Source organism: Hipposideros armiger, unplaced genomic scaffold, assembly GCF_001890085.2.
Source record: "Hipposideros armiger isolate ML-2016 unplaced genomic scaffold, ASM189008v1 scaffold_571, whole genome shotgun sequence".
Taxonomy (NCBI): domain Eukaryota; kingdom Metazoa; phylum Chordata; class Mammalia; order Chiroptera; family Hipposideridae; genus Hipposideros; species Hipposideros armiger.
Window position 1 is genome coordinate 1,100,497 of NW_017731921.1, and position 27,472 is coordinate 1,127,968.

General features: G+C 34.5%; 2 protein-coding genes across 3 annotated transcripts in view; one reads left to right on the forward strand and one right to left on the reverse strand.

Moving 5' to 3' along the window:
* The window catches only part of COL10A1 (collagen type X alpha 1 chain), a 31,950-nt gene extending 8,470 nt beyond the window's left edge, over window positions 1–23,480 (reverse strand). The window contains exons 1-2 of one of the 2 annotated variants that reach the window (XM_019623963.1): window positions 23,338–23,480; window positions 2,627–2,707 (exon numbers count right to left, since the gene is read on the reverse strand). The gene's annotated coding sequence lies outside the window, so the exon portion shown is untranslated. The remainder of the gene's footprint in view (window positions 1–2,626; window positions 2,708–23,337) is intronic. The other variant, XM_019623962.1, reaches the window with a different exon arrangement.
* Window positions 1–27,472, forward strand: part of NT5DC1 (5'-nucleotidase domain containing 1) — a 133,848-nt gene that overhangs the window by 25,955 nt on the left and 80,421 nt on the right. The gene's annotated exons all lie outside the window — the stretch shown is intronic.

A 27,472-nucleotide genomic window follows, 5' to 3' on the forward strand; every position in this document is an offset into this window, starting at 1 on the left:
AAAGTGTAGGTATGCTGTTTTTTTTATTTCAGATTTGAGTGTAAGTCCTCAGAAGTTAATAAGAAACATTAAATATGATAATGTGAATATTTCAGTTTTTTTCATATTAAATATTTTCAGTTTTTGAGACAGAGGCAAGACATCCATGAAGTTGATAGTGGAATTAACAATATAATTACGTGGAAGAACTGAGTTCATTCACAACTCTATACTATGTTCAGTAAATGACTTCAGATTTCATAGCTTAATTTTGGCTTTTACTTTAGAGTTGCAGGAGAGATTGCAAAAACCCTTAACTTGATAATGTCATATTGTGTCTATTTAAATGAGGTTGCTGTGTTCACTTCAGAGAAAAAAAAATTCTTCAAACTTTGCTTTCAGCTTTTTAAAAACATCATTGGTTTACCTTGTAATTCCCTTCAGTGATCTTGAATCAGCCCAACTAGGAACTTTTTTTTTTCCCCAAAGATGAAAGTAAATATTATCATTGTCATTTTCAGTGGTTAGTTTTCTCTTTAACAATGTTAGGAGACTCTTAAAATCAGTTTTCAGGATCCTAAAGAATCTAAAAAAAGGTAGAAAGTTGAGAGGCCAAATTTTGTATCTTATTTAGTCTCATCATTTTGGAGCTAAAGCAAATAAACTATATAGGTGAAGTAGATGAGAAGGAGCATTTCATACACAGGCATAGATACTTTTTTTTTTTAATGGTAAGAATTAAAATGGTAAAGATTGATCAGTAATTGAAATGATTGAATATTTGACCAGTGAACAAAATAAAGGTTTATTCTTTTTCTTTTTTCTTCCCTGCATACAATTTTGTGTGTGTCTTTTAAACAAAGCCTTGAGTGGTACCTTGTAGAAGTGTAAATGGATAACTCATCTCACTGCCTCCTTTTCTCTTAACTCTCACTTTTAAACCTTTTATTGGTTGTCATATTGAAAATCTACATTATCACATATGTCTCTTTTTAATACTCATAGATACACATGAAATGTGGCTTATGTATCACTTCAGGTTAACAGAATTGGAAAGTTCGTATTCTAATCATTCTTCCATCATGTGGAAATTACCTATGGAATAGCTTTTGTAATGATGATATGTACTCCACTATGTCGGTAAGAGACCACAAAAGATAAGTGAGAGAAAATGGCTGGCTTCCAACTGCTTAGGGTTCTTTTGGACAAGATTTTGGAAAAGTGGGTGGGGTAACATTGGAAAAGGAGGTGGGGAAGCTCTTGAGTGCTAAGCTGGTGATTTTGTTTTGAAAGGAATTATTGGAAGAACATATTCTAGTATTTTCATGTGTATATACGGTTACACACACTTATTTGTTTATAATTGAGACTGATACCCTTTAGATATCATTCATGAAAGCTGAGAAAATGAATTCTCAGCTTGTCATAACCTAGCATTGTACACCTCATAGAGTGTTCATCGGTGGCTCTTCCAGCTATTTTCAGAGGTTTTCACCTTAACCGGTTAGGTGTCTGGGTTTTTTTTAATCAACACAATGAAAAGGTTGTATTGGGTTTTTAAGCTCCTCCCAACTTTAAAATTAGATTATTCATGTGTTTGAGGTATTCTGTTGTTTCCCATATTCAGACACTAGGCTTGGCTCTATTTAGTACTCGTTAGAGACTAAACCATGCCAGATGGTCATATGCCTTCTTTTTGGGGACATGTAAATATATGTGGGCTTTTGTCATTCTATATCCCCTTTAACTTTGGAAAATGTGGTATCTTTATTGAATAAGCCTTGGACGTTCAACCCTTTTTGCAAATAGTGTTATTTCAGCACACCAAATTCGACTGCTGTTTGCTTTGTTAGTCACATAAGAAGCACTGTCTTGTCCAAAACAGATTGTAGAATCAGAATATTTGCTAGCCACACCCCACCCAATTGTGTATTTAAAACTATTTTTATTCTGGGAGTTTACTTGTAGCTGTTTGAAGTGACTAGTCTGTGGCTTTATGATGAAAACCCATTCCACTTAAAACAGAGAGCCATGCTCTTTCAACTCAGTAACCTAAGTGATTTTTTTAATATCAAATATGAATAGTGTTTTTTGAACATCTAACATGTACTGCTGTTAAACTCACCTTCACTTTCACTTCCCAGGGTCATTCATTCATGCACTAGATACTACTTGAGTATCTCTTATGTGTCAGGCATGGAGATAAAAACTAGGGAAACCGTGCAGAGCCCCACCCTTATGGTGTTTAAACAGTAGTTCTCAACCTTTTCCCCACTCCCACAGTCCTGAGGGATATGACAGATTCCTTCGATCCTGGAGGTTCATTAAGGTGGTGGAGGTTCAGGAACTATGTTTTGAAAACCTTTTCAGGTGATTGTGATGAATTCCTAAGTTGGACTGCGGAAGTCTGATATCAGTATTCTGTTACCAGCTTGTTAATATTAGCTACATAATTTTTGGTAGTTTTTGTTCATATGGTTTCTAACTGTATTGTAGAAAATTTCTCTTATACAGAAGTACAGAGAATAGTTCACAATGAATGCCTATGTACCCATCACCCAACTCAAAATAATCTGAAATCATTGCTAGTCTGTCCTTCTTCCATTCACACCCTCCCAATATTTTGAATGAATCTTGTATATTGTACCTGTTCACCTGTGAATATTTCAGCGTATTTCTCCAGAAGATAAAGGAGTCCTTTTTCTTTAAAACAGTATCTTCATCATACCTAAGAAATGAACTATTTCTTAATATTATCAAAATCTTTAGTCCATGTTCAGATTTTCCCAGTTATCATATGTGTGCACACCCACATATTCATATATATGTAAGTATACATATATAAACATATAGGTATATGTTACATATAGTTACACAAATACATATAGTTACAGTTACACATACTGTATAGTTACACACAAATACATAGTTACATAGTTACATTTATTCGTATAGTTACACACATATATATGGTTATACACATACATATATAGTGTGCATCTGTACATACACACTTAAAAAATACATAATCATATATATTTTTATTGATTGAGTTATTGTTTGTTCAAATTAGGTTCATGATTAGCCTTAATTGATAAGTCTCTGTTAATAATGTAGGTTTCCTTTTCATGTCTTTTTTTTCCCTTTGCAGTTTATTTGTAGAAAAACTGAGTCATCCTGTACAATTTCCTACAATTTTTTTTTTCACTTAAAATGCTTCTCTGTACCTTATAGTTCCTATAAATTGGTAGTTAGATCTAGAGGTTTGAAATGATTCAGGTTTGAGCCTCTCTCTCTCTCTCTCTCTCTCTCTCTCTCTCTCTCTCTCTCTCTTTATAGACAGTAGTGTGGTTATTTCCATCAGGAGGCCCTTCCTTGTTGCTTGTCTCTTTTTTTTTTGTGATATTACAAGGCATTAAGCATTACCTAGACATTGATTCTATCATTTCCCCTTTGTTTATTAGCTAGAATATTTCTATAAAGAAAAACTCTCCTTCATTAACTATTTAGTTGCCCGAAGTACAGTTAGTATAGAAAAAGCAGGATAAATGCCTTTACCAATGTTTAAAACAATAAATTTGTTTCCTAGCATCCTCCAGAGATGGCCCGGTGAGGTGTTTGAGTATCGTTATAAACTCATGGATTTAAACATGTTTTATGTATTTCAATCCATGGCAGCTATTATTCTTATTATTGCTCACAGTTTTCCCCATCGTTGGTCAGCAGATGCTTATTGTTGGCTCCTGAATCCTTTTGACATGATTTCAGTAGTCTTTTATAGCTTCTTCTAGTATTTTGTACTTTCTCTGGCCCAGATCTGTAATTCAGGAGTCTTGGTTCCATTTGTGGGAAATAGAAATTAGAGACCACAAACTATGTGTCTGAGTCTTACGGGGTTTTGGCTATTGTGGACAGAGCTAGGAAATTCATTCATGTTATGTTAATTCAATATGAAAGACATCGTAACTTCATACTGATGCATCTAGTTCACATTCAGAACCACTGGGTTTGTACGTAATGACCTCAAACTTGTATCTGTAGCTCTTTAGTCCCATGCTAAAAATCCTAGTTATCATGACAGTAACGTAGTTATTCATTTGCTTTATTCCATAGTACTCACAATTTCTCAGAATAACAATACCACAGTTCACACCACGATATTGAAAGCAGTTTAGGATCCTTTTTGCAATTCTTTGGGTATTACCACTAGAGCCATATAGTCAAATTACCATGCTTTCAAGTCACTTGAAATGGCTCATTTCAGTGTAGTAATGCTACCCACTCAATTTACTGCTCCTGTTGGTGTGCTGATAAATGTTTAACTGGCTTGGGGATGGGGAGATGTGTTTGCTGATGTTCCTGATGCAAATACTCCCACCATGGCCAATTTTGAGCTACCAAGGTAAAGACAGCTGACTCTCAAAGGTAAACCTGAACATTTACCAAGGAACAGTACAAGCCAGCTCCAGCATACATTGCATATTACCCAGGTCAGATTTATAACACAGGGAACACTCAGAGAAGCCTGGGTGCTGTTACCGACCTACCCACCCTGGGTTTCACCTTCTATAAACTCTTTAAAAAAATTTTTTTTTAGATTTATCCTATTTTTAAAAAATAGATATTCATTCATATCCCCTTTCAATTTCTTAGATAAATATCATTGTAGTATACATACTTTATTTTACTTCTTTTTATGTAAAGTTTATCTTGGAAATCACTGCATAACATTATGTAAAGGTGGTTCACATTTCTTTCCACAGCTGCATAGTACTCCATTGTATGACTGTACCATTGCTTTTTCAGCCTTTCTTTATTGATGGTCATCTGTGTTATTTCCTCTCTTCTGCCAGTGCAAATACTTCTGTAGCAAATAATTTTTGTTGTGTATGTATTTTTGCCTGAATGTCTTTGAGAGAAATTCTTAGAACTGGGATTCATGGGTCAAAGATAAATAAATGCATATGTAATTTTGTTGTATATCATTAAATTCTCCTCCATAGGTGGTGTATCATTTTGCAATTCCACCAGTAATGTGTGACAGTGCTGGTTCTCCCACAGCCTCCCCAGTAGGATATGTTGTTTAGATTTTTGCTCATTTTTGAGGTCGACGTTGGAATCTTGGCCTAGCTGTAATTTCCATTCTTCTTACTAAGCACGTGGTAGAACAAACATCTTTTCATAGAGTTAAGACCATATTTCTAGCCCACTAGAAATAGGTCCTAAGTAGTCTATATCTTAGGAATATGAACCTTTTTTCTGTGATATAGTTTACATACATTTTTCCTCAGTTTGTCAGTTGTCCTTTTAGTTTGCTTATAAGGGTGATTTTTTTTTTAAGTGCAACATTTTCTTGTAAGATACATACATTTTTTATGGAGAATATTATTTTTCTTTTCCAGACTCAGAGTTGTCAGGGACATTAAAGGTCATCTAGATCAATCATTTCATTCTTCAGATGAGGAAACTAGTTTCTCTGTTATGAGTCTCTGCTTCCCTAATGTTTAATCAAGTTCAGTTTCTGAAGTGAAGAGCTGTTGGTGAGAGAGCCCATTGAGGGAAAACACCACCGACTAAGCTAATGTGTTCGACTCCTTACGCAAGCAGGATACTGACTTTCCTGTTCCGCTAATCCTTCAGTCTTTTCACAGTGGAAATGGGGAGAGTGCCCAGAAGTTTAATTAGGGCACTTGGAGACCCACCGCTTCCACACCACCTAGCTGTACCTCATTCCTCTTGAAAAAGTTTTAAAAGAACATTCGTAGGTGTTATTACCAAGCCCAGAAACTAAAAATGATCTATTTGTGTAAATAGTCTAATGTGGTTTAGTGGTTAGATACCTGCTAAGGGTTTGAATGGACAAGTTCATGCATAAAAACAGGTGTTTATGAAAACCCCTGAAACTTCAGACCAGGTCAAGAAAAACTGAGAATCATTTTCAAAATTTGAACAAGAGCTTTATATTCTATTTGCTATTACACATCAGTTGCTACATGACTTAAAAAACTCGTAGTTTTGTGCCCCGGGTGCTTAATGACATCACTGCTTTTCCCCAGTAACCTGCCCAATTAAAAATGTAGAGCTTCTGGGCCGGCCAAGTGGCTCAGTTGGTTAAGAGCTCACTCAAGAGTGCAAGGTCTGAGTAGCAGCGGTTCGATGCCCAGCCCGAGCTGAGCTGCCAACAGGCGGCAGGATGGCTCAGCTAAAAAACAAAACACAAAAATATAGAGCTTCTGGCCCTTCAGCCTGAAATCTTTGAGGATCTTGGCCACCCAATAGGCTCTTGGCCATTTAAACAGCTCCTACAATATTTCCAAGTTCAGCTTTCACACGCAGTCTCTGCTACTTGGAAGGAGAAATTAGTGTGAATTGGGAAGTCACAGGGTGACACTTCTTATTTGCATCTCTTTGCTCTCCAGTTTATTATCGTACCTCAGAACAACTCCACCTACCTAGAGGGTAGCAAGCACAGTGTTTGCAGGGGGCAACATGGATTACCACGAAACCCACCCTCAAGACGAACGGTCACGCAGCTGTTAACTTACTCATATTAACAATGATGGTACATCCCAGAGTTTTCAGTTTAAGTAATGCTGGGCCCTGTCTGCTTAGCTTCTGATCCCCTAAGATGGGTAACCTTAATGTGAGATTCAACTTCAGAGAGTTTGCTGGTTTTTTAAAAAGATACCAGCTTTTTATGAATCAGTTTGTAATTTGCTTTCTCTTCTACGTAATATATCATAGGTAACCTTTGACCTGCTTCTTCGAATGCTAATATTTCTTTAGATTTAATATGTTCAAAATAACTCAACTTTGAGCTAATGGTTCATCTAACCTCCTATCTTTAGTTCACTCCTGCCTTTCAAATGGAAAAATCATTTTTGAGTTGTCAAATACAGCATAAAGAGCTCAAGTATTATACGATTGTATTGGCACCAAAAACCCTAAAATACATTTTAAATTTAGTATTAACCCTGTTTTGAACTAGGACTAGCATACTTATCAAAGAATCTTTTTCTCTCCAAATTTAGCTAAGTTCAGTATTGAGTGTATGGTAAGTTGTGTTCCAATATAAAGTTTCATTGACATAACACCACTTCTTAATTTTGAGTTCATAGCAGTTTCATTGTTTGTGTTGTGTATTTAGATAGAATTTCTGAGTGGAATTAATGGAGTAACATTAGAATCTACAAGTATGCTTGATTTTGCAAAGAGCAGCACTAATTTACATACACTAATAGGATATGTTTAGAATTTCATTTTTGGATCTTCATATTTGTATAGAATTTTATATTTAGCACAAGTTAAAAATGACAGGGAATTGCCTGTGATTACAACCTAATGTTAAAAAAATAAGAATAAATATTTGGATATTTCCCATTTTTGCCTCCAGTTCTGGTTTTGATTTGAGTTCCCCCATGAACCTTGATTTCTCACATTGGTAAATATTAGTTTATAATTGCTTTTTAATTTTGCAACTAATACAATTTGTATAATTGCAGCCAAGAAGAGCTTTTAAAGATTAATTTAGTAAAAGGTGTATTGATCATATATGACTGATAAAATACTGCAGTTACAAAAAATAGATGTATGTTTATATATAGCACAACTATAAAAACTATAGATATAACGAGAAAAGAGAATTGTTCGGCAAAAATTCTAGTAGGAAAATTTAGGGGAAAAACTTTAACTTTTGCAGCCTGTGGGAAGCAATTGGCCTTACCAAATGTGGTTTTTTGTTTGTTTGGTTTTTTGGGAGAAAGGGGTAGTTCCCAGTCTACTAGTAACAATTTGTGGGTTATTAACTTAAAGGATCAAAATTCTGTGATATTTGATACAACTGTTGATTAAACTCATGTAGATTTTAGATAATACAATTATGTTTTGAATAATACCATTTAAAAGCTGACTCCACAATAATATTGAAAAATGATTGTGTTTGAAAACCATCTATTCTTAGACTGTTTTACAGTCAGTACTGACACAACAAAATTCTTGTCCATTTTAATGTGTATTGTATGTCACAATATAACAGTATTGAACTGCTTTTAAAATGTACTTGACTTGCTATGTTGATAAATTTATCAGAATTTTTAAAAACACTTCATATGCCAATAAAGAGCACTTTCAATTTTTTAAATTTAACTTTATAGCACTTTAGCATCTGGTTTTTCAATTTAAAAATGCACAAGTGGGGTGTGTTTGTAAGCTATTGTTCTTTAGATATTTCTTGTGCTGGGAAGAAGAGGGAAATAGGAATGTCACTTTGTTTTGCTTAAGAGACGTTATAAATATTAAGTCTTTTTCTTCAAGGTAAAGGCCATGTGTGTAAAATCGTCTGTCTTTGAGCCCTAGCGAGTAAGGCCCTTGCGTTTTCTTTGGGTTTCTTAAATAGCATTCTGTGACTACCACTCTAATAAGATCTGATTCAACATTGTCTTCAAATTGGACTTGCATTTACTGAGCCTCTTCTGTGCATTAGGCACTTTGCTTTTCTCATTTGACCTGCAAGAACCTTACGTGAGAGGCATTGTCACCCTTACTTTGTGTAAAAGGGACCTGAAGGCCAAGAGGTTAAGGAATTGCACAGGTTCCATCAGCCAGTAGGTGGCAGAGCAGAGAGTTGGGACTCCAGGTTCAAAGGCTACCTGGGCATTTTCCACAGGAACAGGCTATCAGGTATTTGTAAATACTCTTTTGTTTAATTTCCTCAGACTGCTACTTAAATCAGTCAACTTATGCTCAAGTTCCATCCCTTATGAACTATAACTGAAGTGCTGATGGAGCAGTTTCATTGGCTAGTATACTTTCTCAGGGTAGAAGCAGCACCTTTGTCCTTCTGGCCACATCAAGCCTATCTCCCGTTTCTGCCTTACATCATTGCTTTCCACAATTTTTCAAGAACAAGGACCTCTTTCTTTTAATAATTAAAATTGGGAAAACTTTGATACATATATAGTGTACATAATTATTTTCTACGAAAAACAAAGAACGAACACATACTCGTATGTATCTGCTCCCCAGCCAGATTAAGAAACCTGCATTACCCCTACTTTTTAAGGCCCTATGCATACCTCCCTGACAGCATTCTCTGTGTCCCCATATATAGGTAACTCTGCCGAATTTTGTATCTGATGCCCTCAGTCTTCATAGAATGTATACCCTTCCATATCCCGCCCCCCAAAACATACACATACATATCCTATAATAACCTTTTTTGTTGCATGTTTTAAATTTTTATTTAAAAGGAATTATACTGTGTGTGCTTCTGCAACTTGCTTTTTGGATGCAACATTGTATTTCTGAGATTTACCCATATTGATACCTGTATCTGTTTATTCCTTTTTCACTGCTATATGGTTTTCCGTGGTATGAGTATTTCAGAATATATTTGTTCATCTGCTGATGGATATTTAGCTTATTTTTATTTGCTGGTAAAAATGATGCTACTTTAAACATTTTTATACATGTTTCCTGACTACCTGCAAAATAATTTTTCTAGGAAGTATACCTAGGCATAGAATCCTGAGCATACATATTTTCTGTTTTACTGGCTAATGCCAAGTTGTTTGCTAAAGCCGTTTATGTTTTACCAGCAGAACTTAAGAATTACAGTCACTTGATATCATCTAAATTTTAAGGTTCCACAATCAGTAGTTGTAAAATACTGTCCCTTTAGAACTTTATTTGTATATTCCTGATTTCTAATGAGGATGAGCATAGTTTCATACATTTAATGGCCATTTGTGTTTTCTCTGCTTTTGAATGCCTGTTTGTATCTTTATGTATTTTTGTATTCACATGCCTGTTTATATCTTTACGCATTGTTTTGGGGTTGTCTTTTGTTGCTATTGTTGATTTTTTAGCATTCCTTACATCTTTTGCACACTGATTTTCATTAGTTATATGTGTTGCAGATATATGGCATCTTATATATTGTCTATTGCTATCTTCCAGCCAAGAAAGATTCTAGTTTTTAAAATGACTCATTAAGACCCAATAAGTAATTTATGTTACCTTTTTCCTAATTTTCCAGTGGGACTCCAAGCCATTGTGTATCAAAGAAAAGACCTGGCACCTCTCTGAATGATGGTACTGAATGTTTTACTAGATTTTTCCTTTTAACTTTACTTTCTCTAATAAGGATAGGTGATGGTTCTTTTTACAGAATTTGCAATTCTAAGTTTACTTGCAAAGGCTCTACATCTATTATTAATGGAAATTTATTGTTAGCAATTGAATTCAAATAATTTCTTCTTATACTATAATAGCTAGCACCACATTTTCTTTACTGGAGTTTCCAACAGGAGAATGTTTCCAGTTGAGGATTATGACCAGCATTTAATTCCTGAAAAACCAGGTACAGGGTCCTGATTGTTTCAGTAAGTGATTTTCTGGGGAAAATACTATACATGTAAGATGCTTCTAGTCTAGAAAATATAGGGGAATTCCTGTTTTCAGGAAAACTTTGAAGTTAGTTTGATGAAAACCCAAAAAAAGATTTTTTACCTCTTATTTTTATTTCATAGCTTATTTGTAGTGCACGAAACAAATGGAATTGATGCCAGGATATTATTCTTATGACTTTAATATTTGAAAAACATTTTGTGGGGGCTAAATGGATATCCTTTCTAAAATATGAAACTAATATTTGTACAGTTCACAGGTGTTCCACTTTATTTCTCAGAATTCGTGAGACCCATTTTAGTAATTTAATTTTAAAAGACATGAATACCACAAACTCTGTTTTATTAAACACCATTTTTGCTTTTTTTTTTAACCAAAAAAATTAATTGTTTCCTGTGCATATTCTTAGGGGAAAAAAAAACTAGTAGAGGTTACATTGAGTTGAAAAAAATTGTTTTTAATGTAAAAACCAAAACAACATACAACCTAATTTTGGCTACTGAAAAACAATCTCCTGCTTAGTTTCAGATTTCATATTTTATGTTAAATTGTTTTATATATCATCAATGTTAATTCCACTCTTAAGCTCATTTTTCACTCTTAAAACCTATTATGCTAAGTCAGACAGAAAAAGTCGAGAACCATATGATTTCACTGATATGTGGGATATAAAACTGAAAGCAACAAAAGGACAAGACAAACAAATAAAGAAACAAAAACTCATAGACACAGACAATAGTTTAGTGGTTACCAGAGGGTGGGTGGGGAGGCGGGTTGTAGATGAAGGTAAACAGGGTCAAATATATGGTGATGGAAGGAAAACTGACTCTGGGTGGTGAACACACAATGTGATATATAGATGATGTATTACAGAATTATACACTTGAAACCTATGTAATTTTACTAACCACTGTCACCCCAATAAATTTTAATTAAAAAAAAACATTGAGTTTGTAACTTCCTTCTGATAATTTTGTTAAAATTTGTTGGAATCTGAAAATAAACATAGAGAAAAATGAGATCCTTTATTTATAGTGGGCAGTGAAACTAAGTTTTGCGCTTATAGGAAGAAATGTCTTTAGCAACCAGGGAAGCTTGATAGAATGATAACTCAGAGAGGTTCATGGCAGCGGCTCAGAGGTAAGCAGAAAGGAATCACTGAAAAACTAACAGTGTTCTTCCAGCCTTGAAGAATATAATTCAGCGCTGCTTTTCTTGTTTCTTTTCATTCCTTGCTGTCTTCTTCAGACAGCTGAAGATGCAAGGCTTTGTATTCACCAGCTGTAAGAGATATTTTCTTGTTCGAAAGGTCTTTGTTCCACATGTCCCAGTTTCTTCACACATTTATCAGTCTGAGTATGTGGAAATCAAGCAAATGCTCCCAGATACCTTCATTAACTATTCTCAATCTATGTTTTATGGCGGGGAAAGTTGGTAGATAGTAACATGACATTCTTGTTTATCGTGTTTGGAAAAGACTATGGTTCTGTCATATCCAGTTTGCTATTGCTATGAAATTCCTGAAGATAGGATTTTGTTATTTGGAAAAATATTTAGAAGTAATGTCAAAATGCCTGATACTTTACTCATGTTAAATTTGCCTCTGACATGGATAATATTTGAAGGAATTGTCACCAGTATAAATAACATTATAAGAATTAGTGCTGTTTTTTCCCACCTTTTTCATTTCTTTGTTCAGATGAATTTGTTCTACTACTTACAGATTTTTTTTTCCTATGAAAACTGCCAAGTCATAACAATCCTTTCGCCATAGTTAATGAATGGGAGTGTGCCATTTTTTTGTGGCTATTAATCAGCATTTTGCTGTGCCGTATATACATATATACTAAATATATATATATATATATATATATATATATATATTAAGGCAAGTGATCATTTTATGGTAATTCTAGAAAATAGGTCTCTTACTCAAAAAATTAACTATAGTAATTCATTTTATTATAATCAAATCAAGAAAGGTTATTACTAAGTGTCATTAACTGAAACATGGCTGAATTTGTAGTAGTGGTAGGTTGTGATGTGTTTTCTCTATTAGGAATGTCTTAAGCCTTTTTACAACTTGAGAAAAAATATAGAGATTAGGAGCTTTTTCATTACGATTTTTCACACAAATGAGTATGGTCATTTGATGTTTTTTTTCAATAATGAGGCTATCCAGACCTTATTTATTACTTATTGGCCATTCTGCATTTGAATATTTGTATTTCTAGGGCTTTATATACTTGGAATTCTTTTTATAACTGAAAATATGCAAATGAACATTTATTCTTATTACAACATTAAAATGTACACTTAAAATTTAACACCAACTTCCATTCACATACACTGAGCTGCTAAATCTATTTCTTGAACTTGTTTTTTCCTAGTTTTCCATACTACTTTAAATATAAGATTCTAAATATAGAGCTCAAATATTTGGATGTATTTAAATTACCCTTGATTTCTAATAAGCTAGTGCATGGACTCTTAGAGTTGATTTGTAATCCACAGCCAACTTTGGGATCACTATTTCTTAGACTTTACAACAGTAATGTAATCTTGAGGAGGACTGTGTGTGATAATAGGAAGTAAACCAGAGTGCTAAGCCGGTTCTTTCTCCCTGATGCCTGAGTTAGTTCACCATATCCCAGCCACAAGTATGCATGATAGGAGAATGAGGCTTCTGTTTGGCATCTAGTTCAAAATGAGAGATCTTCGACTGACATCACTCACTGTTCTCTGCATGTTCTTGAAAGTTATTGGATTTATTTTAAAATATGCTAGTTGCCAGCAGTGGGGACATGGTTTGAGGGAAAACGATTCACATAGGGTATGATGTTGAAATATTCTCAGTTTGAATGAATGTAGATATTCTGACATTTGAGTCCAGTACATGGTTAATAGGGAATCAAGTAAAAAGTTATCCAGGTTGCAGAAAGACAGAGCCTGTGTACTCTGTGAGTAGGTGGCGTCAACCTGGGCTTCTAAATAGCTTGCTAAATGGACTTGATCATACTTTGACCTGGCAAATTGAAATAAAAGGAAGAAGAAATTTCTCTGAAGCCACGTGGTATAAATAATTAATTGAAGTTGCTACACTCAACATGGGGGAAAGAAATCCCTCACTGGGTTAAAGCAAAGAAAATTCTTAGCTGGGCACTTGGAAACTTTGTCCTTAGAGAAAGGTAGTATGTGCCAAGGGTGAAGGGAAGAGGAAATGAATTAACAAGTAAGAGTTAAGATGAGCAGAAATATTTATTTTATCTGTGTCTTATAGTTTCCTATAATTATGACACAACATCACATATTCCTTAAGCTTCAGTGTACTATAAATTCTTTCTGATCTACATGATTTAAAAGCATGTATTAAAACTGAATAGAAAGTCCAGAAATTATTTCAAAGGCACTGGGAAATGTAGTATATGATAAAGGTACCATTTCAAATCAGTGTAAGATGGATTACTCAATAAATGGTGTTTGACCCCATGGTTGGTCATTTGAAAAAATAAAGTTGTGCTTGCACATCTGACACCAAAATTAAATTTGTTTAACCCTGGAGTCAAAAAGCCTTTCTAAGTATGACCCCAAACCCAGAAACCATAAAAGAAAAGATGTATGAATCTGACAACATTAAAAACATTCTGCATATAAAGAAAAATATAAGCAAGTTTAAGACAAATGACAAACTGGGAGAAGAATTTACAATTCATGTAATGGACAAGGTGCTAAAATCCCAATATGTAAGAGTTTCTTTAAAAGTTATTAAAAAAAAAAAAAGTCACCCAAGTTGAATAATGGGCAAAGGAGATAAACAGTTAACAGAAAAAGAATTACAAATGGCTTTAAACATGTGCGAAGATGTACACTCTTACTCATATTAAGAAATTGCAGATAGAAACTGCAGGAAGTGTAAATTAATACAGACTTAAAAAATTTTTAATGCACGAATTCCATCTCTAAGAATTTATCCTATAGATATAGTTGCATACATGCAGATAATGTATAGACAGGGTTATTCTTTGCACAGTTGTTCATAATAACAGAAGAAGGAAATGCAAATATTCTTTAATAAGGACTAGGTACATTTTCGTACGTGTGTGTGTACTATGGAACATTAGGAGTCATTAGAAAGATGGAGGCACCTTGTTGTAGACTGATATAGAAGGACCTCCAAATATATTTAGTAGAAAAAAATGTGTGTAGAATAAAGTATGTAGTAAACAGCACTTATGGAAAATACACATAATTGTTGGACAGGTAACAGAAAACCTCATACAGTGTATGTAAGATAGACAAGAAACTAGTAAGAGTGGTTGCCTTTTGGGAGGGGAATTGGGTGGGTGGAGGATTGGGGGAAGGAAACTGACTTTTCACTGTATGTTGGTCTTTACTTTTTGAATGTTGTAATATGTACAAGTGTAATCTATTCCAACATATGTCATATAGAAAGACAAAAAGCAAAAGAGAAAATAATGCAGCATTTGTGTTCATTGCAGTTTACTCTACATGCCATCATCCAATGATTGGCTACTTTTCTGAGTATCTGAAAGCGGATAAAGTTTAGTTAATATATTTTTATTTTGCTACTACTACTGAATCTTTCATTGCCTTAGGGCTGCCATTGTGAATACCAATTTTATTTATACTCTCAAAATATGGACATGTTAATAATAATAGAAGTGTTAATGATAACAGAGTTTATGTGTATTTTTTCACTACATCAGTTTTTTTAGGGAAGAAATAGCTAAAAGTTGGATGGCTTATGTAACAAAATCATTATTAACTAAAATTTGAGAGTGTTTTTTTGTTTTCCTCAATGGGAAAGAAACAAGTGAGCACAATAATGTTTAATATTATGATGTACTTAACTGTATGACTTATATTTTCTACCACATTTTGAGTGGTTTGAGTGGGGAAATAAGGATCCAGCCAAAGAAATATTTTCAATAATATATATTACATACTACTGATTTATAAGTTACAGTGTATTATAAGGAGCCAATCCTTTTTTTTATCCCTAGAACACACTAAAAATTTAATGATGGAAATGGACGATGCTGCTCAAGCTTTTCTAGATGTTTGGATTTTTAGCCTATTTCATGTTTTTTAAATTTTTCTTTCTTAATTATAAAACAGGTTCATAATCCATGGATAAACACAGGTGGACAGTAAACCAACAAAGTTCTCAAAATATATTTTGTCTGGCAGGACATTTTGGTATAATTACACACTTGGTTCAGAATTTGAAGGTGTAGATGATATTATTAGCAAATTCAACACAGTTTAAATTACTCAGTGACTTCTAAATATTAAATTAAGAACTTTTTCATAATTAATAGGTTAAGTAACTGTTTTCACCATTGCAAAATTTCAGAGCAGTATAAGCCATTTCTATAGACTAGCTTCAGTTTCTTCCTGCTGTGCATGACAGGAAATCGCATAGACGGTGTTTCTTTACTGGACTGACTCTGCATTTTTAGGATTATAATCTTCTAAATTATTTTCTTGCCAGTTTTAACAGAACACTGACCTATTCAAATGTTACTCTGGTAGAATAAATAAGTTGAGTCTGAGATGGAGCTTTCCACAGTGGCATTTGAATGGAGACATATATAGCGCTGTTGTTTTTAACAAAGGTGAACCAAAGGACAGCTGTCAAAAGGTAGCTAGACTTGAAATTGGCAAAATAGTTATTTCCCAGAAGTGCCCCGTTGCCTAGTGCAAACACTCAATTAAAAAGAAAATAGTTGAACTTAATGTTGGTGCACCAAATCTGTGTAGAGATTGGGGTAGAACCCTTGAATCTTGAAATCTCCATGTAAAATAAGTGGTGAAAGAATTATAGAATTGGAGAACTTGAAGATTCTTGGAGATCTTTTTGGCCAATCTCCTTTCTTTAGAGATGAGTAAATTGAGAAGAAATTTGATTGACACAAAGAATCAGGATTAGGACTCATGGCTTTTTATCTAAAGTCCAGTATTTTCCCTCACAGGTAGGTATGGCTGAATGTACTGGTAAAGCATTTTATCTTTATTCCCTATGATAGCTGTCTTTGAGGATTGCTCCCAAACTATTCTTGAGGACCCGAAAGAAAGCTTGTGGGCCATGAAAGATGAAACTTAAAGTATAGGAGCAGATCATGTAGCTTTGTAGGCCCTGGTCTGGTCTTTTACAAGGCAATGAGAGGCCAGGATTAAAGGATCTTTACAGAAGAGTGACCTAATTAGATGTGTTTTAAAAAGATTACTGTGGCTGCAATATGCAGAACTTTGGAGAATCAGTGGTCACGAGGGGTTCAGCTAAGAAAATTGTGTCTTGTAGTAGAATGGTGTAGTGTGGATGGAGAAAGGTAGCTGAATAAGAGTAACACTTAAATACTTTATTAATTTTTAGAGATTGGGGCATTAAGCTAGGAATATTTGGTAAGCTTTTATTTGGTGTTTTTTACTATTCTCTCTGTCATCTATTCTTGTCATTTAATATAATATCTGAATGTTGGGAAGTTGCAGAGTCTTGGAGTATACATGTGTATAGCAAACATCAATGTGAGTTTGTGAATATCATTTAAAATTATGTATAATGCATACAGTGTTCATATTTAAATATTACATAAATTGATTTAAGTGGTTTGATTGGCATTTAAGTTTTATAAGGAGAAAGAATTTCATATTATATGATTTTATGATTTTTTAAAAATTAAAGTTTATTGGGGTGACAATGGTTAGTAAAGTTACATAAGTTTCAGGTGTACAATTCTGTAACACATCATCTACATATTACATTGTGTGTTCACCACCCAGACTCAGTTCTCCTTCCATCACCATATATTTGATCCCTTTTACTCTCATCTACCACCCTCCCCCCTTACCCTCTGGTAACCACTAAACTATTGTAAGTGTCTATGAGTTTTTGTTTCTTCATTTGTTTGTCTTGTTCCTTTGTTGTTTTCAGTTTTACTTCCCACATATCAGTGAAATCATAAGCTTCTGGACTTTTTCTGTCTAACTTATTTTGCTTACAGTTATAATCTCAAGATGCATCCATGTTATTGCAAATGACACTATTTCATCTTTTCTGATGGCAGAATAGTATTCTGTGATTTTATGATTTTTGATAAGTGAGTGAATAAGATGACATTTTACAACATTTTAGGGTACTTAAAAATGTTACCTTTTGTCGATTGAAGTCTTGACATCTCTGGATTTATGTATCTTTCTGAATTTGTTAGGGATTAGAATTTGCAGCTCTTAATTGGAATTTGTATCACTTGCTCAGCCCTTTAGTTTGCTTCTGTACAGTTATTCTGCCCATCTTCCCACTGTCTTCAACGCCTGAACCATCACTCTTCTCCCTCTCCACCTACATCATTAAGGATGCTTCTGTCAGAATTGTGTGCCTTATAATGAGCATATCAGCCATCTTAAATCCCATTCAAATTTGCAAGTACATATTTACTATACATGTTTTTCTTGGCTAATAACAGGAGTAAAAATCCTAAACAACTTGTACTGTTTTTGGTTTACACTCTCAAAATTCTTGTGTGATTAAAAGGCATATGTAGAGCAAAATTTTATTGCCTTCATTCATTGATTTACTCAGTTGAAATATATTGAGTATTTGCATGCTGTTTCTTATTTGTTTGCTAATACAGGGCTATTATATTTAAATAATATATATGTGGTCTCTTGGTATTCTTTGAAGATTCACAGTGTTACCAAGATAAAAGGTAATGTGATGTTGAGTTGTTAGATTTAGGGTTAGGTTTATCGGTAATATGTTAGAAACCATTATTTTTTATTCCTACTTCCTATTTATAATTGGAATAAAGTCTGCCCATTTTAGCTTTTCTATAATAAACACCAGCTGTAAATAAGACTTTAAAGAAAAAAGCAGCAACAAAATACTGCACTCTAGCCTGTAAATAATAACAGCTCTTTTCTTGATTATTGAGACATTTATAAACTGATCGTTTTGTCTCATCAAATATCCTTTTGTTTCTGGAGTACCAAGGTGTTTATTTTGGCTTCTAAAGCTTTATAAGGACATGTAATTAGGAGAGTCATTGATGCCAACTTTATTCAAAACACCTATTTTATTTTACTGAGCGACTTCTTTGACTAAGATGCAGGATTACAGTGACCTAGTTGATTCTAGAACACCACTCCTTACAGAGGAGAAAGAGAAATGGAAATTTTGGAGGAGATGGAGTTGGTGAGGCTTGTATTTCATAGTCCACTTTAAAAGAAGCACTGTCTTCGTTTTCATTATACTTTCAGTGCAGTTGACTTCTGAAATGCAAATATCAAACTGTTTGTAGATTCATAATTTAAAATGGGAATATTTGATTAGAAATATAGGAGCGAACTGTTTGATTCTTTTTCATCTATTAATGATTAGAGTTTTAACACCTTAAAATAGCACACAACAGTTGACTATTCAACTTCTTTTACTATTTAGCATCCATCTCTTTCCTCCTGACCCGTGTCTTCACCATGAGATAGATCCCTTTGTCTCTTGTTTCAAAAATAAGAGAAAACATTAGATAACAACTTTTCAGGTTCTTGCTCCTCTGCCTTTAACTTCATCTGTGATGGCGGCAATCCATACTCCCATGTCAGAGAAGGAGGTGCCTTGCCCTTTCTCCAAGGCAGCCCAGCTCCTGTATTCTGAATTCATCCCCCGCTAGCTCATGTGGAACTTTTATTCTGATATTTACTCTCCATTCTATCTTGACTGTATCCTTGCATAAACCCCTTAATGTATTCAACACTTTGAATGCTATAAAATAAAAAGAGAAGCCTCCCTACAGCTTTATAATTCCCTCTCTTCTGTTGCTGTCTCCCTTCACAGCCATATCTTGGATAATTGCTCCACATTTTTCCATTTCCTTGTACAAATCTAATGTAATCTTCGCACCATTGTGTTATTGATAAGGTCAATCAGAAACTCACACTTGCTAAGTCCAGTGATCTATTTTCAGTAGTCGCTACCATTCTTCTAAATATCTAACTTTATAAATCACTGTTTCTCAAAACTCTCTTCTCTCTTGGCTTCCTTACTACTTCTCTCCCTGGTCTCCTTATCAACTGACGCACTGTCTTATTCCTTGACTTCTTTCTTCCACTTTGCTCATCCCATGAATGTTGGGACTCCTAAAGGTCCTGTGTTTGGTCCTCTTCTTTGTACTGCAAGAGCTACCTGGATGGTCACACTCATTGTCGTAACTTCATTCACCATTTGTTTGCATGCTGATTTCTCCCTTATCTGGTCTCTACCTAAGATCTCCTGCGTCTTCTCCAGATCCGTAAACACCCTGTTGGAAACTTACTAGATACAGGGAGTTAGGAATCAGGAGACTGTTGTAATCACCCTGATGAAAGATGATAGGAAACTAAACTCAGGAGTCTCAGAGGGGATAGAGAACCTGTGTGTTTACAAAATATAGTAAGGAGGTGGAATCTACAGAATCTTATATTCTATTCGATTGGGAGAGTGGGAGTGAACGAATGACTAAAGTTTTATCCTTCGTCACTTGAAGGTTTGTGGCTCCATTCATTAAGATTTGAAGTACAAGAAAATAAGCAGGACTTTCAAAGATGATGGTTGTATCTTTGAACATGTAGAGTTGGAAGTATCTCTCATATGACTAGAGTTTCAGAGAAATCCGGTTTGAAGATGATAGACTTGGAAGCAACTCTTCTATAGGTGGACATTAAATTCATAAGCGAGAACACAGCACAGAAGGTGAAGAAATGTGCTGATGTCACAGCTTGTCATAAACACTTCACTCACATTTCCCACCTCTTCCCTGGCTGTTTCTCCACATCTTCACATGTAAACTTTGTTGTAACCATGGCAAATGCCTTGACATTCTCTTACTGTGTCACTTTCTTTTTCCTTTATCTTCATACACATCAATTAGTGTCTGAATAGAATATCCCCTGCCCATCTGGTGAATTTTATCTTTCAAAATTTAGCTTAAATAACAGCTCGTCCAGGAAGCCATAGTCATTTTTAAGCATTCCGCTATCTATGCTCCCACAAGGCCTTACGATAGCACTTAATAAATTTTTTTTTTCTCTGACTTGAATGTATAGCACCGTTCCCACTAGACTGTATCTCCTATAGGCTTAAGAGGTGTCTTGGCAAGTTTAGGGCCAAAGTTTCCTATTTGTCAAGGTAAAAAGAACTTGTGGTGGAACGTTTTATAATTATAATGGCTCATTAAAGTATAATAAAAATAACTTAAAAACTAATGCATGGCCATGTTAATATTTAAATATGACATTTTAAAGATGCACTAAGGAAATGCTTAAGAGTTTTTTATTAGACCCTGAGCTCACCACAGAAAAGAAACAGTAAATTTAAACAACCTATAACCCACTTCATATTGCAAGTTTTGTTTTCGTAGCATAGTAAAACGCAGAGAAGTGATTGCTTTATACTTTACCACTAGATGGCTGAATTACATTGCTTTTGGAGAAGAAGTAAAGTCTTATTCACTCGAAGTAGCCTACCTAATATGTAGCATTTAACAAAATGTCTCTGATAAATATGTATATGCATTTATACATATGCACATATACATGCATACATATATACACATAAATAACTTAACCTTTGAAAAGTCAAGTTAACTGGAATTAAGAATTGTGTCTTAAAGACTTGTAAAAATTATAACCTTGTATGATTTTAGCTTTAATTTATAAGATGGTATATTTTGATAAGACATATAAAATGTCAGTATATTTTAAAATCATATTCTTGCACAGAATAGCCACAAATGTCAGCTCTAAAAGTTCCACCGATACCTTAAGGGTGAATTTAGTTCTGTTGAGAACGGGTATCTGTTATCAGATGGGTACATTCACTTTATCTTTAAACACAGTGTTTTGTAGAGTCTCTATTCAACTAGAGTTCAAACTGAAAAAGATAATACTCTATTTCTTCATTTAAATTTTAAGTTGTAAAACATTGGTTTCCAATTTTTAAATCTCTTTGAATCAACTCTTGGTCATAAGAACCTCTATTTTGGGCCAGGCTTCAGAAATATATTAAGTTGAACTACATGAAATTGCCACTTTCATATCAAAAAACAGTCAACTATCAGCAGTTTCATGTAGTTCAACCTAATAACATTTTCATTGTTTTAGTAAACTTCATTTCTTACATTCTTTGCAATGTCCTGAATAGTTCCTGTTGTTTGGGGCTGATAAGCCTTGGTCAGCTAAGGTTTGACCTGGACAATATTGTTTCTTTACCTTCCCTGTGGGATTTTGTGAAAGATACATGCACAGAAATGCAGCCTGACAAAATAACCTTCAGGGTAACAATAACCTTCAGAGTTTCCAAGTACCATTTCAGTGTAAAGGTACTTGTATTGCACTCGGAAAATGCAGGGTACATCTTTGAAACTACCACATACAATACATGCCTTAAGAGAACATGTCGAGGCTTATTTTGGTTATGTACTAGTTGTTGAAGTGATTGACAAAAAAAAACAATGTTAAATCATGGGTCTCAGATCAACATTTGTAATGTACATTTCTGCCTTGGAATAGCATTAATATAATCTAATTTGATTTTTGGTTACTTAGTGGTAATGTTAATGTTTACAATATGTGAAATTTTAAAACAATTAGGAAATACATTTTATATTTTTTTAAAAAAAGGGAAACTATCTGAAGTGATGTTCTTGACTAAATTAGAAGTTGCTGTCACTGAGGGCTCGATCTCTTCTTTCCATCCCTGCATCCGAACCCCATCCATAGGAACCCAGCTTCCGCTGGGGATGGGGGAGGCATGCTTATGACTTGTTTACTTTCCTGAACTCGGACAACAGATTTCACCCAAACATGTTGTACTCCTTGCTACAGGTGATCTTACCGATGTGTTTGGGGAATTTTTATGTCAACCTTATTTTAAGTCTTCCAGCAAAGTGTTGATTTTTAAAAGTACACAAAATTTTGTATTTGCTTTTTTTTTTTTTTTAATGCTAGTATAGTGAGGTAATGTTATAACAGTTTGAAAGTACACTGTTCATGGTGTTTACTTGGTAAACTTGCAGGTTAATTTAATTACGGAGGGAGCGGTCCTCCCTGAGAAATACTTGGCTGTTGTTAATGATGGAATTAAATAATATCTTATTTGTTCTGCTTTATTTCACGCATCAAACTAAAAGCAATGTTTGACTGTTTATACCTCCGGATTAATAATTAGGAGATACTTCTTAGCAGAGACATCTTACTACATTTGTTGATTTGGCTATAATGTCCTGTACATCAGAAAAATAATTAATTGTTTTGAGAAAATAGAATATTTCTTTATGAGATTAAAAATAGAGAACATCATTGAGGATTAAAAAAAAAAAATCCCTGCAACCACATTGTTCTTTCTTTGTTTTGTTTTTACTCCCTGTGCAGATTTGAAATGAGGCTGTTAGAACAGAACTTCATTTTGACAGGGAGATTATACACTTTATATGTGGCCAACTGAATATAATATGTCATTGAAATATTTCTCCATTTGAATTCATTAAAGGTACAAATATCTAGCATGGTTTTAGTCCCTACAGACATTGATAGAAAACATACAGTCATGATGGTTATACGTTATGCAGTTTCCTAACTTCTCCAAACAGATCTGGGATAATATGAGAAAGATACCAATCTTTCTTACTATGAATGACCAATTTATTTAGCACTTTATAGTCGTAGTTTTTAATTTAGAGTTCTTCTCATCATCTCAAGCATCTCTTTTGGAAATCAGGGCCACTTGTTAGGTCACCTAAAGGACCATTATAAATCAACATTTGCCTAAGACCATATTTGGAGTTGAAATAATATAATACATTCTATCCAGTTGAAGAATGTTGAATATGTCTGTTATAAGACTAAAGCAAACAATTTAAAATGACTGAATCTATCAAAAATTACAAATATATTTACCTATCAGTATTCTTCACATCAACGAAAGGACACACGAATGGGGTTATCCATTATAACGTTGGTCATCAAAGCAAAAGATTGGAAGCAAGGCATATGTCCATCTAAAAGGGACTGGTTAAATAATCTAAGTGCATCCACCGCATGCAAAGAAGTAATATGCTTCTCCTTAAAAAGAGAGAGAGAAGGGAGGGAGGGGTGAGGAAGGAAGCTCTGCATTTACTGGAATTAAATATTTCCAGGATAGATCAGTTTTGTAAAAGCCGGATACAAAGTTGTATACATTTCATGTTATCTTTTGTATAAACAGGAGTGGCGGTGGGTAAGTAATTATACAAAACAACACTGGGAAAGTATGCAATAAATTAATAGGAGCAGCTACCTAAAGGCATTGAGGTTTGGAATGAGCTAGAAAAAAATTACATTGACTTAAATCAAGTTCGGTAATGATCCCTTGTAATGAAATATGATAGTGGCCAATCCACTCTTCTATTATGCAGTTGCATAAAAGTATTGAACTTATGTTGAGGTCAATAATATTTGTTGACTTTGAAAGAAAACACACAAATTAGTGGCCACTTGTTCACGATCATCCTTCATTTGGGGGAACGGTAAGTAAAATAAAGAATGACATTTCCCATTTTCCTCTTGTTTTGTATTTAATGTTTACTTTCGGTAGTGTTTCCCCTCTTCACTCTCCGTAATATTCCCCTCAGGCCCTGTTCCTTGGACAAAATTAGTGAGCTTTGATTTTAAGGTTTGAAAAGAAGTATTATGTATGGTCTGTGCCTTTCAATCCCCAAGTATTAAAATTAGCTTATTATAGTCTGTTAAAGGATTACCATGCTATATGTAGGTCAAAGGAGAAACAAAAAAGTGTCATAGAGAAGACATGGATAAAGTAAGAAGGGGAGGTTCGGATTTTCTCATTGGGAGTGGATGGAGGGCATAAGGAAGGCTTCCTGGAGGCAGCGGTAATTTAGAGGTGCCGTAAAAGATGAATTGGATCATGTAGAGACGGTGGAGAAGTCAGGAGTGACACTGAAGATATCCTGACCCTGCCGTCACACTTGCTTTTCAAATTTAGTGTATCTTGAATGAGAGTTACCTTGGAAAAGTGTATCAAAGCTATAAATGGGTATGAAGATAATAAAGATTAGATGACAATAACTTTATGCTCTAAGTCCTCTCCCTGCCCCACTCTCATCACATCACGACTCCCACCACAATCCCTTGGGTTCTCAGAGCAGAATTCATGCTCCTAGCCTTAGTCATGGAGGAGCCGTTTAAGCCCTGGAAAGAAGGATGGCTCCACCTTTCCTCATTAAAGCTTGTCCATTCTGGTTTTTTGGTTTATGGCTTTTCTCTTTGCCTAAGTATGTATATACTCCATAACATTATTTCCCTTTAACCAAATAAGACAGGGGAGAGAGGAGATTAACCTTGGGCTGCAGTGAACTGGACTGTTTGGGGTAGGAATGGGGAAAACAAAACTACACTTGACTTATATGTATCCCTGATATTTTCTATTCCATATATTTTGCCCCTTTTCCCTCAATCTCAAGTTTTCTTGATTAATTTACTCTAAGAATGAGGAGCCCCCTTCTCCATCTCTTAAATATATTGCAGTGCTTGCTCTCAGGTTTGATAAAACCGTGAAATTGTGTGGGACTAGTCAGTTGTTAGTGTAACCTGTTCAGTGGAACCCTAGACAAATAACTTTTATGGGCTCCCACACTCATTTCAGTCCTTTGGCCACTGCTATTGGAAGCTCAGACAGTGGGAAATGAACTGTGGAGACAGGTTCAAAGAGTTGAAATTATGTTGAAAAAGCTGTCTGCCAAAAACCAATGTCTAAGTCTTAAAACTAAATAGTTTCTTAAATTTGAAAACTATTAACATGAATTGTTGAAGAGATTTGAGTCCAAAGGGAGATCAAGTATATGTGAAATTGCATTTTTTTAAGTTACTCTTTTTCAGTAGACCGTAACAAAAAAAACATGAAACCACAAGAGAGAATATCTCCCTGTCCTACCCAAATTTGGGCTCATTTTTTTTTTTAACAAAACCAAACAGAAAAATGAAACTGAATTAAAATGGTGAAAGAGTGAAAGATGGGTGGAAAGCTGAAAACACTCTTCAGTTCAGAGGCTTTAAGAGGGAAATCATAAACTGATAAGAAAGCAGTGGCTGATCTGACTGACCTAGCTGTCGAGGCCCCTAAAAGCCTTGGGGCCCTTGATTTACCCATCTTTTAGACTACTAAAAGGTGTACAGCATTCTTAAAGTAGGAAAACAAAATGCCTTACAAGTGTTACAAGAATGTTCAGAAAAATGAAAGGAATATTATTTCAATTAAATTTTTTTGTACTTTTCTTTCCAATCTTTTCTTCCCGTCTTCTGTTTGACACTCCCTTCTTAGAGAGAAAAAAAGCGTCACCTGTTGGCAACTTGAGCTCAAAAGAAGGCAATTCCTCTAAACTACCAAGAACTTTCTAGCTTAATAGCTGTAATAAGTACACACTGCTCTAGTTTTTATTACATAATAACTGTAATTAACAGTACTGATTATCTCTCGTCGTTGGGAGATGGTTAGTATTATAAAAATGAGTGCAGCTCTGGGAATACTTTTAAGAGGATCATTTGAAGAGAGAAAAATTTCAAAGTCTGACTTTCATGATAGTTCTATGCATCTACATGGATTCTTTTCCTCCTGTTTAAATTGCCTATTCCAACATCTCTTCAAATCTAGAAAAAAATATATTGTTTTTAAATAATTTACTTTGTATTTAACCTTTGCTTAGTGAAGACAAAAGCTACAAACATAGCAATCTTGAGACACAGAAAAAAAGTATCATATTTTCTGTAAATACATTTTATTATCCCTTCTGAGAAATTGTTTAAATAGTCACAGCCAATGTTCATGCCCTGTTTTTCACTTAATCACATTATTGGACACATAAACCTATTGTCATACATTTGCATTTCTCCTACCTGGATTTGCTGAAAGTGTCCCTAAGTGCTTGTTGTTGGCTGCTCTTTAAAAGTCACTACTTTGTCATCCTGGTGGGTTCTTCAGTGACACACAGTCAGAAGTTCATAGATGCTGCCGGTAGTGATTCCAGGAAGGGCAAAGACAGTCTACTACTTCCAGAGCCCTTTTGGGGTCGTTTTTGAACTTTATATTTTTTTTATACAAAGCTCTGCTGAATCATATGCTGGCTACCAAAAGATGATCTGCCTTCTGATTCATGTCCAGAAGAAAATAAATTTCTGTTGTTTTCCAGCAGTCAGTGACTTTTTGAGACGTGGATGGGGATTGGGGAATTCCATTTATTTGATCCCATGTGTTAATGCAAGAATGGAATGACACCTTGGCACAAGCACTTGCATTGGGATGGCTCACAAAACAAATCCTTCAGTAGTTTTAACTCATAAATCTAAATGATGTGTGCATTTTAGATGGAAAAATACTTTGTATCTACCTAAATAGCAATGTTAGGGAGTTACATAGAAGATTAGCTTCTTATGCTATTCTTTTGGGAAAAGCGATATTTGAAAAGATACACAATTACATGTGACTTTTTTCTAGATTTATTGATTTTTATTCTCTGAGTCCTTTTAAAATTGACTCAGCTGGATGTTTATTCTCACTGGGAGAAATATAGCCTTTTTCTATAAAGAGAAAAAGACTTCGTACCAATTCATCAGTCCTCCTGGGGTTTTTTTTGACTCACATGCTTTTTCCAGATTTGACAACACATATGTGATTATTTATTTTTCTACCCATTCCTTTGTCCTCTATTTCCCCCCAAGTCAAAATGTACTGTGAATGGTAGAATGTCCTAATTACTGGGGACTCTTTCACCATCATGACGATCTGATTTTCTTGACATGTAAATAATTAATTTACCAAGTTACTGAATCTTTGTGCCACTGGTATAGCCAGTATTTTCTTTATACTCCCTAGAGGACACACAACACTGGTGGCCTTTTCTACATGCTGATAAATAGTAAACACTCTTAAAACCAGGTCAGTAATACATTTGGAAAGTAATTTGGTTATAATGTAAATCCATGAGAAACTGCTACTAAATTTCCAAAGAGACTTCCTTTCATCTTATGTCTAATAGTTACT